This window comes from Zonotrichia albicollis, chromosome 14 (assembly GCF_047830755.1).
Source record: "Zonotrichia albicollis isolate bZonAlb1 chromosome 14, bZonAlb1.hap1, whole genome shotgun sequence".
NCBI classification, from domain to species: Eukaryota; Metazoa; Chordata; class Aves; order Passeriformes; family Passerellidae; genus Zonotrichia; species Zonotrichia albicollis.
In genome coordinates this window covers 7,454,396-7,466,693 of record NC_133832.1, presented here as the reverse complement: position 1 = coordinate 7,466,693, position 12,298 = coordinate 7,454,396, and the positions used below count along the sequence as shown (strand labels likewise).

The 12,298-nt window shown below is 38.0% G+C and overlaps 1 long non-coding RNA gene across 8 annotated transcripts in view; it reads left to right on the top strand.

Annotated features, from left to right (window-relative positions):
* Positions 1-12,298, top strand: part of LOC106629284 (uncharacterized) — a 154,715-nt gene that overhangs the window by 99,024 nt on the left and 43,393 nt on the right. For 7 of the 8 annotated variants that reach the window (XR_012582706.1, XR_012582704.1, XR_012582707.1 and 4 more), the window contains one exon: positions 10,299-10,450. This is a non-coding gene — a long non-coding RNA (uncharacterized LOC106629284). Of the gene's footprint in view, positions 1-10,203; positions 10,451-12,298 lie in introns of all 8 variants that reach the window. The other variant, XR_012582703.1, reaches the window with a different exon arrangement.

Here is a 12,298-nt window from a genome sequence, read left to right as displayed (position 1 = left end):
ACAGCTGAAATTTCTTACTTTTCTCTCCTTTGCATCCTCCAGAAAATGGAATATCAATTCCAATTTCTCATGTATAAATATCAAGTCATATTCAGTGAGGATAAAGACCTTCCTGACATCATTTCAGTGTGGCTAGAGGCACCACATCATCATTTGTATTTAACCTAATTTAGTACTTCAGACAGTCTTGAGAGCTTATCTAAGAGAATTAATCAGCTGGTGAGGCTTAGAGAGGCAGCTGAGTCATTTTGATGTGTTCCTACAGCAGCAAGACTGTTGCAACTTCATTTTCTGTGCAAAGGACACAGTTCTGAGGCTGCTTTACATCTGTGTATGGCTGTGGGAGTACTGTTATGGATTTGTTAAGGATGCAGAGATCTAGCTTAGGAACCTGCTCTGAGTTCTCACAAAGCTTAGCCTTTCTTGTCTGTCATCTGCAGACAGATGTGGGGATTAACACTTTATCTAATTAGGCTCCTTGATTAGTGGCTAAGCTTTGCAGTTGTTCCTCTCTGCTCGTGTTCTTGCAAGTTTGTTAATGGCATTCAGGTCATCCACAGGAATCCAGCCAGCACATCACATCTGCACCCTGCAAACAGATCCATTTGCAAAAAGCTGCCCTCAGTTAGGTCAGTGTCCTGCAGCTCTTTGTGGACTATTCTGCTGCTCACAACATGAATTTTTCAAGCCTCTCGCTCATTCAGTGTCTGTCTCTCCAGCTCGTTAGTGTGAAAGCAATTCAAAGCTGGAGGCCAACTTTCAATGTTCCAAATTATCCTGAGGGGAGCCTAGGGAGTTAGATTTCCCTAGGCTGAAGCTGACCTTCATGAACCTACTGTCAGTGCATAAAATTTGGTAAAACATAGTATCTACTTAAACTGCACTTACTTCTACAGGAGTAGCTGACTTATTTAATGCTCATGCATGAAGCTGTACTTAGGAGGAGTTTATTTCAGCTTAAGAGACTCAGTCATTCCAAGAATTCAGATGGTCTTCATTTCAAGTTGCAGATATCTTATTACCTTCTAATAATCTATTACTTCCTAGTAATTTTTTTGCCACATTTTTCATGGCAGAAAAATCTCTCTCATTTTTCTGTCCTTTTTTCACTAGGAACTTTTCAAATAAGGGCCATTTTCTTTAAACCCTGAGCAGGAAAAAAAATTTTTAAAGCAATTTTCATATATCATTGAAGAGTTGAGGTAGAGTTACTTGGGACACACACATTTTTACAGACTGTTCACTTGTGATAATTCTGGGCCTGAAGTAGTAAAGCCACTTTGTAATTCAGTTACATGAAGAGGACATCCTCAACTGCTGAATATTGACCCTTTCTCTCAGATTTGCTGTGCAAAATTCCTTAAAATCTCTCCTGAACCAGGTTCTCACAAAGTGATTCAGGTTACTTATTTGGCTGTCATTCTACCCCCAAAACTGAACCATTTTCTGAACCATAGTGGGGGGCAATTACCTGCATGCGGTGGTAGAGTCTGTGGGCAGTGACCCCTGCTGATGGCAGCACTATACCAAGATGAGGATAAAACCCTTCCTACCTGTGGTCTTTTGAAGGTAGAACAGCCCAGAGATTCAATTTGCAAACACTTACATTTAAATGTCTGTTTAATAGATATTTCTAAATGTATTTATTTATTTATTATCCTTGTATGTTCGGGAGCAATATTGGTTCTACCATATCCTCCTGTTTTATTAATGCTGGTATGTGTAACTATGGTTAGAAACACTGAATTATTCCCTTTTGAACTTAATTTTCTAAGTTTTGGTTTTTTTATAAGGAGGCATTATAAAAGTGTGTTTTGACAATTGTTGTGGAGGGAAAGAGTTGAATTTATGAATACTGGAAACTATTCTGCAGTCAAAGAAAAGCATTATTCCTGAGCTGAGACTGTGGAATGAAGAGCAGGTATCTAGGGCAGGCTTCAGAGGATCAATATAGATGCACTGACTTCAGCTGGCTGCTGTCATCTGTTACTTTGATGCCTTTTTCTCTTGTGCTGAGTGGACCCTGGCTAATTACACATGATTTCCCCAACACCAAGGAGGATGCAGAGACAAAAAAATCCAGAACTAAAATCTGTGCTGCCCAGATTAAAAAGGTGGACTAAGAGAATCTCTTTTAACTGTAAAATGAGTTCCAGTGTTCATATCCTTGAACTGGGGTTTTTTAGTTTCACACAAGCTTTGGGGTAACCTCTTTTCAAACTCAGGATAGGAAAATTAAGTGTCCCCAAAAGTTTTCCCTTAATATGTAGGGACTAAGGAAAAAAAAACTCCCGGGTAATGTACTGCATATTAGCTTATATTTTAACATCTTCAAACACTTGAAGGAGTAAAATCAGACTTAGATAAAACAAACCCCTGCTATTTAAAAGGAGTGAAGCCTAGCTGAAATAAATATATTTAAATGATTGCATTCTCCTACCTGTTCTAGTTTAAAATTATGACTAGTTCTCTGTTCTCCAGTTCTTTTTATTTACTCTTATATGGATTTATTTAGTCTCTTCTACTGCTAGAAATAATCTATTTTAGCCATTTGCTTTTGGTAGGGGGAATTGAAGATGATGAATGGAACAGGTAAGAAATAAGTATTGATTTAGCATTGAGTTTGCAGGCTGCTTGGCATTCTCTGGAAACATATTACATTATTCTGAGTTAATAATCAATTAGTAATAAGATTTCCATAATCCAGTAATAGCTGCAATAAAGGACAATTTACAGAGCTGGATATTGTTGGCTATAATAGAACATGTAGCATTGCTTTTGCCCACCATTGAATATTCCCTGGAATTTATCTTGTTGATAGAGTAATGAAAATGGTATTGACTATGTTTAGTAAATATTACTGCATAAAAATCAGCAACCATCTTGCCTTAAAATAAACTAGAAATAAATGGAATGCAATTATTTTTCTTCTTTCCTCTTATTATTAGAAGCTTCAGTAAGTCTAATTGTGGGTAGGCTCAAAAACAGACTTTGGGGAGCTGTTCTGAGAATGGGACAACTTATGCTTGCAGGAGCAAAGTGGAAAATTCTGCACTCTGATGAGGTGGACTTTTATGATGCCAAAACATGGAAGGCAAAGGAAAATAAAGTTCTGCTCATTTTCAAGATTTTGCTAGTAAATTCCTGTCTCAGTCAAAATGATTTAGATATTCATCTCTCAGGCAAACACCTGAACCCACAGGCTTTCTTTTCCTATTCCTTTTGAAATGTTCAGAATAGAGAAGAGGATTCAATATCTGTTGAATATAAAAGTAGATATTTTGAAGCAGTTGCCACAAAATCCAGCAGTTACCATCTAGGTGCAACTAGATTGTAATTATTTTCTTTCTTCTGTAAGATTGATTTATTTTTATTTGCAAATAACCAGTCTATTTTTCTTCAAGTTAACTATAATTTTTTCACTCATTAACCATTTATACACTGTGTGTAATTGTCAGAAATAAGAGACAGCTGAACAATCTAAGATTTGTAATGAAGTTGTTATGATTCTGTCATGTGAAAAGGGGAGATTTCCTTGACCCTCAGGGTTTGATTTGTCTGCCAGTGCCCCAGGACGGTCAAGACCTTTGTACTTGACCAGCCTGTCCATGTCCCACCAGAGGGACCCTCAGTGACCACTTCTGCTGGATCACAGGGTGGTTCAGATGACATTTTCAGGGACACACCAACAGCACAAGGGAGACCCCTCAGTGAGCCTTTATTCAGGATGTTCCCTGCTGCGGGCACCTGCCAGCTCTTGTGAAGGACTCACTCTCACATTTATGGAAGAACAGCTTCTATTAATGTCAAATTGTGCCAGGTTAAGGCTTGAGGATTGCTGGTGATGGTATCTGACTGCAAAAATATATTCAGAGCAATGCACAGAGAGGCTCTAATCCCCAAGAAACGTGTGCACAGGGGGCAGGTTCAGCCTGGTGATTGATCCCAGTATTTACAATGGTGTCTTCCCTGACTTTTCTCCCATTCTTCACTTTACTTTCTTCTTGACTTTACTATTTGTTTATGTTTAGGAGGTGTTTATGATTAGGAGGACTAATCATACATGCCTTTGTTGCTGATTGGTGTAAAATCCTCTCACTTTGTTTGTAAAGACAGAGTCAATAAAATCTAGAGCAGATGCCCAGTGAGGGTGGTCATACCTTGGGGTGTGTACTTTGGGAGGGGGTGTGTGTGTTAATATTACAATAGTGCTGTAGTCACCCAATTTCCTCTGGAGAGAACAATTTCACCACAGGTGTTCTTCAGCTGCAGGGCATTTTCTCTCTCCCTTGGCTGACAGGTGGTTTGGGGTTTATCACCTGCAAAGTACCATCGAGTTCCCCTCCTGCAAGGATTCCAGAGCCTGACCATGGTGTCACCACTCCTCTGTTCCCTCCCTCTCATCAGTGCTGCAGTTTTATGGGGAATCATCGTGGAACATCCAACCCCCTTCCATCCAGGGAGAAGCAGCTGTATTTTATTCTATGCTTTCTGTACCACTGTAACTTCTGTTAACATGAGAATAAAACTTCTCAGTTTCCTGCAGTTTTACCCCCAGCCATGTTTCCACAGGTATCCTACTGAAATGCAGCTTTTCACATACTCAAAATTACAATAATTTTTATGTTTCTTAACTTTTTACATGTCAAAAAGAGAAACTCTGGACTTTCTGTCACTGATATTTGTGGTAAGCATCCATAAAACTCTATGCTGACAGTCTGAATTTTAGTTAGAGATACTTTACACTTCTCTGTACTGTTCTAGTAAATTGTAACTTGAAATCTTTTTTCCCTTTTTTTCTACATAAGACATTTACTAGATCTGTATCTTGAACCTTTGTTCAGCCCCAGTGAGTTCTGTCATTATTCCAGCACTGAAGGAGGTCTTGAAACTAAAGCATTGTGACACACTCCTGCTTTCTTGTACAGCTATTTCATGTCTTCACACAACATTTTTCAAACTACTGCACTGCAGCATGCTCAATGCTTTTTTCTCCCCACAAGAAGTTACCTTTTGTTATTGAGGTGAAAATTTTGTACATGGTCAATTAAATGTGTGAAAGCTGTTTATAACTTTACAAGGATTTATTAGGGGATGGAACACAGTGAGACATGCTTGATTTTCCTCCTGTAGCACAAGGTCTTTGTCTAGCACATTTTATAAATATTTGGTGCTTCAGCTTAGCTGGAAACAAACACAATCTGTGTAAAGGACTGTGTTTCCTTCTACCCATTACTTATTTCTGGGAAAGTCTGAATAGATTGATAGCTAGGTAGAATTCTTGTGTTCAAGGCGATAATCAGTGAGATCACCCACAGAAACATCTTCCCTTCCTCCAGGAGATGCAGATTATAAAGTTACCGTTGCTCGGGTGCTCTTTCCTGAGCTGAAGTGTGACAATTAAACCATGCCTGACCTTAGCCAAAATGCCAGGAAGTGACCCTGACCAAGTCAGTGCTCCTGAACTGAGTTAGTGCCACACAAAATGTGCTTTTCTGTGGGCATGTTCACTGGATATTCAGCCTGCTGGGGGTACTGCTCCTGTAATTCTAAATAACTGAGGAAAGGCTACAGCTCCTGTGTTCTGTGAACAGTGTTTGTCCTTCTCGTCTTCAAGAAATGTTTTGTTTCACAGAATTTAATGATGTGTCCCCTCTGAGTGTAGGTGCAGGCATTATTTATAATGGATTATTTTGTTAACTACCTTACAGCATGAATTCACGTGTCATCAGAAGAGGAGAGAAGGTGGACTCTAGCATGTGGTGGGAAATGGTGACTGTGGACTGGGTGAGGTTTGTCAAAGTAAAGTTGTAGCACAGTGCTGAAAGGTTGAGCCCTGATGTCTTTAATAATAAGATTATTAACAATGTATTATTTTAAAATGACTGCAAAGCTAACCGTTTTGTTGTATCATTTCAGTGTTAGTAAATTTAGATGGGGAGCATGAGGAATTTAAGGATTCTCAACAGATCTGTTCTCTTTAGGAAGGAAGATTCTTCCGGGTAAATTGAAAATACCTTCCAATTAATTGGACATTTTTATTTTTAGTAATTAACTGATTTAAAAAAGCATTGCTTAGAAATTCTAGTTGCATATATGGTGATGTTCCTGAATGCACTTGCAATTGCTGGATATTCAGTTACCTGCCCAGTCTGTGCTGTCCCAGTGGTGCCAGACTTTGCTGCTGGTGCTTTTGGTGTGGGTGAATGCATTCTCCCAACAGAGTGCTCCCAGCAATGCCTGAAGGTGCAGCAGAGGTTTGTGCATCCTCTCCTTGCTCATAGGGAGGTTTTGTAGCAGCCAAATGCCCATTACTGCCTTTCCAAACTGTGTGTGCCTCTGGGAGCAGCAGAGGCTGCTCAGGTGAGGAGGAGCTGCAGGGAACCAAGAGCAATCCATTCCTGCAGCAGCACCTGAGCTAAGAGGTCAAAAGAGTCACTTTGGGGATGTGACTGAAGCTCAAAGGACACATTTTCTGTATAAAAAGAGCCAGACTTAATTTTCTCAGTTTTGTTGACCTTCCTCTCAAACAACAGTGTTTAGGATTTGGGAATTTGCAGTAGAACCCCATAACTCAGAGCCCCTGCCCCTCTCAGTGATGAGCTCTGTGAGCTGTGTCACCACCACAGAGGTCAGAAGCAAGGAATGCAGAACAGCTGATACAGCACTTGCAAAAACTTGCTGTGAGTTAAGGATCAGCTTTCTGTTCCCAGCATAAGGAACTGATTGGGCCTTGATTTTTCTTTTGTTGCCTTTTCCCTCTTTTCTGATTTGACACAATGGGTGGCTGAGGCCTTTAGTTATGTTGGGCTGTTTCAGAAAATTAATTTACATACTTAACATCCTTTGAATTTGCTTGAGATAAAGATCTAATTAATCTGAACACAGCAGGCAAGTATAATGCTAAGGCAAATGGTAAATCTGTGTTTAGGAGTATTGGTTCCTTTGTTGTGATGCATTTTTAATTCACATTTAAAAATGTGAATTAATGCTTTAGGCCATTTGTATGCAAATCCATTCCAATTATTTTCTGATGATTTACACTTGGAATTTGTGTGGGATATGTTGTAAATGAAATTCAGTAGAACTATATTTTTTCTTCATAAAATTAACTCCCCTATTTTCAGAGTGTTAAATGCTGTGACTGCTGTTCTTTTCATACCAGGCTGTGGATTGATAGTAAATGGAAGCCATACAATGTATTTAAAAATACAAAGGATATGGTTTCTAAGGAAAGTTTACTATATTAAAATGGTAGATGTTTTGTCTCTGCAGGCAAAACCCTCTAGGTTTCTGAAGAATTGTTAAGAATACTCAAAAGACTATTATTTCAATTTATGGAACTGAAATGTCAGGAATTAATTTTTATAATAGTCTTTACTCTAGCTATGTTCTCTTAAATAAAACCTATTGGATAAGACACTGGAAGCTTTCAAAGTATTTTCTGTTCATCACACCATTGTAGCCCAGACTCAGCAAAGCATATTAATCTGTGAACAAAAATAAGTCTGTGTATTAGTCCTTCTCTAGATGCAAAACCACTTCAACATATGGACAGATTCTTCAGTAATATTACAGCTTTTATCAGTGGTTTAAAGGGCTGGCAAACTGCAACATATTCTAAAGCATCTGGCTTGCAAGGGCCTGAATGTGAATTCTGTCTGTGCAATGCCAGAACTTTGAGGATTTAGGAATCTGTACCCTTCTGAATTTCTTATCTGATTTTTAGTTTTATAAGCGGAACATGCAAACATTTTCTGCCCACTGAGATGTTTGTAATCCCATTGCTAATAATCAGGAAAAAATGTAAGCTGCCTATTTTGAATGCCCTGTTGATAAGTATTTCAACAGGATGGTTCTAAACTTACACTGCGCTGGATTATCTGTGATAGATTTCTCTGTCAAAGAAGCATTTGCATATGACAAGTTTTTCTGTGCTACTGTGCCATTGAATTTTTTAAAATAAATGTTTTTGTGTCTGACAGTGTGCTCCTGCATATGCCATTGCATGCACAATGTAGAAATGATTATTTTTTTCCATTTGTTTCTGCCTAACTTACAACAAGTTCAAAGCTGCACAGTTATAATACAATAGGAAAATAATTATTTTAGAACAAATGATCTTTGCAACAGTCCACCATTTCACTACAATTTTTAGCTTATTGAATGGCTGATAAAAATGGTATGCTACAAGTTTGAGAGAGGCAGAATAAAAAGGACATCCTTAATCCTTGTCAATACGTCCCTCTTTTACAAAAACTCTTCAGAGACTCAAGATGTATGATTATCTAAAATTGCCTTTTCTTTATGGCTCTTTCAATAACATATTTCCATATTTATAAAAAACACATGGAATTTAAAACTGTGGTGGATGTGGCCTCATAGCTGAGTTCAAACACCAGCATTTAGAACTTTATATTGTGTGTAGTTTCCAGTTGTGATATAAAATGCAAAGCATGGAAAATCAAATCCTTGAAGGGAGAAAAAAACCCAAATGCATTCTTCAGTTTGTGAGGGACATACTCATTACAACTGCTCAGTTCATGAAATGGTAAAGCCTGATTTGGAAGCAGCTTTTCTAAATAACTGCAAAAACAAGCCTAATCCATAACATCTGAATTTTATCACGAACAAAATTAAATGTCTGTCTTCTAAACTGGCATACTGAAACTTTGGTGTCACAGACATCTTTTATGAAAAATCTTTTCTTTAGGATTTTTCCTCCTGAGAAGCTGAGAGGCCTCAGGAACAAAATGTAAACAATGATTATCTGCTTCTGTGGAATGAAACAGGTGCATCTGTGATTGGTCTCCTGTGGCTGTTTGTAATTAATGGCCAATCACAGTCAGCTGGCTTGGACTCTCTGAGCCACAAGATTTTGTTATTTATTCTTTCTTTCTCTATTCTTAGCTAGTTTTCTGATGAAATATTTTCTTCTATTCTTTTAGTATAGTTTTAATGTAATATATATAATAAAATAATAAATCAGCCTTCTGAAACATGGATTCAGATCCTCATCTTTTCCTTCATCCTAAGACCCCTGTGAACACGGTCACACTTTGGCTGACACTCCTCTGGACAGAGGAGGATGCTTGGTTGGGGCAGGGTGGAAGGCTCTGCCCTGCCCTGCCCGGAAGGGCTGTGGAAGGAGCTGACAGCTGCAATCACAGCACAGATGGGTGATGTTTGTGGAGCCTGACCAAGGAGACTTTGACCCAGGAGACAGAGGAAATACAGAACAGACTTGAAGGGAGACGGACTTAGAAGAATGTCATTAATCTAAGGTGAAAGAGAAGGAGAGAACTGTATGGGGCAAGCTGAGAAAACATCCTGAATGGATGATGATTTTTCTGGCTATCTGGAGAGGAGGCAGTTTTTTCCAGAAAATGCATAAATTTCTGGAAAGGACCGGAAAGGTCTGGAGTAAATTATATCTTGTTTTTCATCTCCTATATGGCAGTTCTTACTTATAGTGTCAACAGCTTGGAAACCTCCTTGTAAAGGGAGAAAACCCCACTGAATCCTGTGTAATGTCAGCATTTTTTTTATATAGTCTTGCCTTTAAGAGGCACAGTTTTTTAAAAAGACTTACCCCATATGTATGATAATATAGTAATGCTCTTTATGACTTAAAATATGTGATTTGAAAAGATGGACCAACACATTTGTATATAATTTGATTAAATATTTTCCAGTACGGTGGCTTACTATATAAAATCTAATACAAATTAAAAGTAAAAAACCCACCATTGTTGCTTTGAAAACAGTGTATACATTTCTACTAGAAAGACTCACCCACACAACACAGGATTATTAAGCCTTTAGGTGCCAATATAGACATTTCTATTGAGTTTCAATTTAGTTTGAAATAGTTTTGAGTAATTTCTGACTTCACAATTGAGAGAGTCATGCTTACCTAGTTTACATGCAGCAGTACACTCAAGTAGCAAATCTGAAGTGTAAATAAATTATTCTGTGCCTAATGAAAAGAATTTACAGAAAGGAGATCTTTATTTCCTTTAACACTTATTTATTTATTAACAAGTCAAAGGTTTTAAATGTAATTAAATGAGGGTAAAAAAAGTTGCCAAGGAAAATATGTTGTATTACCTAGAATTGTAACAGTAAAATTATAGTAAAAGTACACTAATGTCAATGAAATATCTCTTATGAGGTAGTTCTCACTTCTTTTGTCTTTTTCAGGGTTTCTGCAGTCATGTTTTTTTTTCTTTTGACTTTTTTTTATGGCAATCCTACAAAGATGAAATGAAACCTTCTCTTTTCCTCCTGATACTAAGGACAAAGGCTCTCTCTAAACAAGACACAATACAATTTTGGTAGAAGAAAAAGAGTGCTATGCTCTATAGAAGAAAGTACCCATAGGGGACTACAATGAAAAGACAGTATCAACTTGATCAGAAACAAATGAAAAAGTGACTGTGATTCAGTGGTGAGTTTTGCGAGTTTTCTCTTTCTCTCTCTCTCTTTTTCTTTTTTATTTTTAATAATTCAGGAAAAAATTGCACTTTTAGCATCAGGAGCCAGCAGTTCCCTTCCTGGGTAAGTGTCTTGGATAAAAAATTATTCAGTACTCCAATTCCAACAAAGAATGGAGGCAGCAGAAGAGACAGAAAATTTGGCATGTAACAGTTCTGATAAATGCTGCTCACAAAGTTCAGTGCTTCTGTTTCCTTTGATGCCCAAAGAACTAAGAATTTGGTTTTTGATTCATTTGCTGTCATCAGCAGCTTGTGTGTTTTTGGTGCCACTGAGAAGTTCCATGCAGGACATGAAAGTCTGAGAGACTCAGAGCAATCAACCCCAAGGCCAGCAGCCTGCAGAGTGATGCAGCTTTTGTCACTTAGGTAGACTGAAAGACTGATAATAATTTAATCTAGACTAGGCTCTGCTTATGCCTTCTGCTCCTATTTTGCTGTCATATGTATTTCAATTCAGAAGCTGGAAACATTAGGCTCAATAATTGGCTGTTCATATCAATGAAATACATTGAAAGAGCACAGGGCAGTGCAAGATTAGGGAGATAACAGAACTAAGTAAATATAGCTTTCATGATGGAAAACTTAAATTATTTCTTCTTAAGTGTGAGCAGGCATGAAAATAACTTTCCAAGGATATTACCTGATTTGCACCTTAATAATAAACTCCTGATCTCAAAGAGATTTCACAATTTATTATTTTTTAATATGTTTTTAGGGGTAATGATTGGTTTCTAACTTCACTCTGCTTTGTCTTGAAGTGGATATACAAACCTTAAACTTGCAACTTGCCACGAAGGGCAGCTTGATCTGATGAAGGAGCATGACCCTGTGGCTAAAGAGTTTAGTACATTCTGCTTGTAGGGAATAATCTTATTTTCCTGTTACTAAGATCCTCTGTATGCATCAAGTGGACTCATCTTGTTCCTGAGAATCTTCTTCCCTTTTGTTTTTCCTTGGAACTTGTGCCTTGCTGGCATCAGAGCTGCCCTTTGAGCAGGGGAACAAGCACATCTCACTGCTGAGGAATATTGCTGGGCAGGGGGAGAGGGAGGGACCATGGCAGCACATCCCATGTGTGCGAGTGGGAGTGATTGTGAATCATAGCAAAACAGGATTGTTCTGCCGCTCTGCAAGTACTGCTGAAACAGGGAGGAATTTCATGATATATCAAATGCTGTGTCCCTGTCTAAGTTAAAGTCTGTTTGCTTAACCATTCAAAAAAAATTGCAACTCATTATAAGTTAGGAAAACTTTTTATTTCATGTCAGTATGCATCTGTATCTTAAATCTTTGCCATGATATCCACTCTCTCTACTTGTCTGAGCTGATGTTTTTCAGGACTGAAGGAAATAGAATTAAATGATAAAACAAATATTATGGTGTTCTATGCATTGTTCTGTGCTGGCTGTACAGGGTCTGACAGATGACAGTCCTGAAATCTATGTGTGCTTATCTAATCTCTTTCAGAAAGTTCAATATAACCTTACTTTTGAAAAGAGTGCAACTGGCAGTATTTGTGCTAAACAGCTTTCTGAATTCTTAGTCTTTTATTGAAAACATTCCAAGTGTGTGTTATATTTCATATATATATGTGTGTGTGTGTATAAAATGATTTCTGTTGGAAGAGATCTCTAAGATCATTGAGTCCAACCATTCATGTAAATCTACCAAGCCTACCACTAAATCAGCTCCTCAAGAGTTATGTCTGAATGTCTTGTAAATTCCTCCAGGGCTGGTGAATGAGCCCCTTCCCTGGGCATCCTGTTCCAGTGTTTGACAACCCTGTCTGTGAAGGAGTT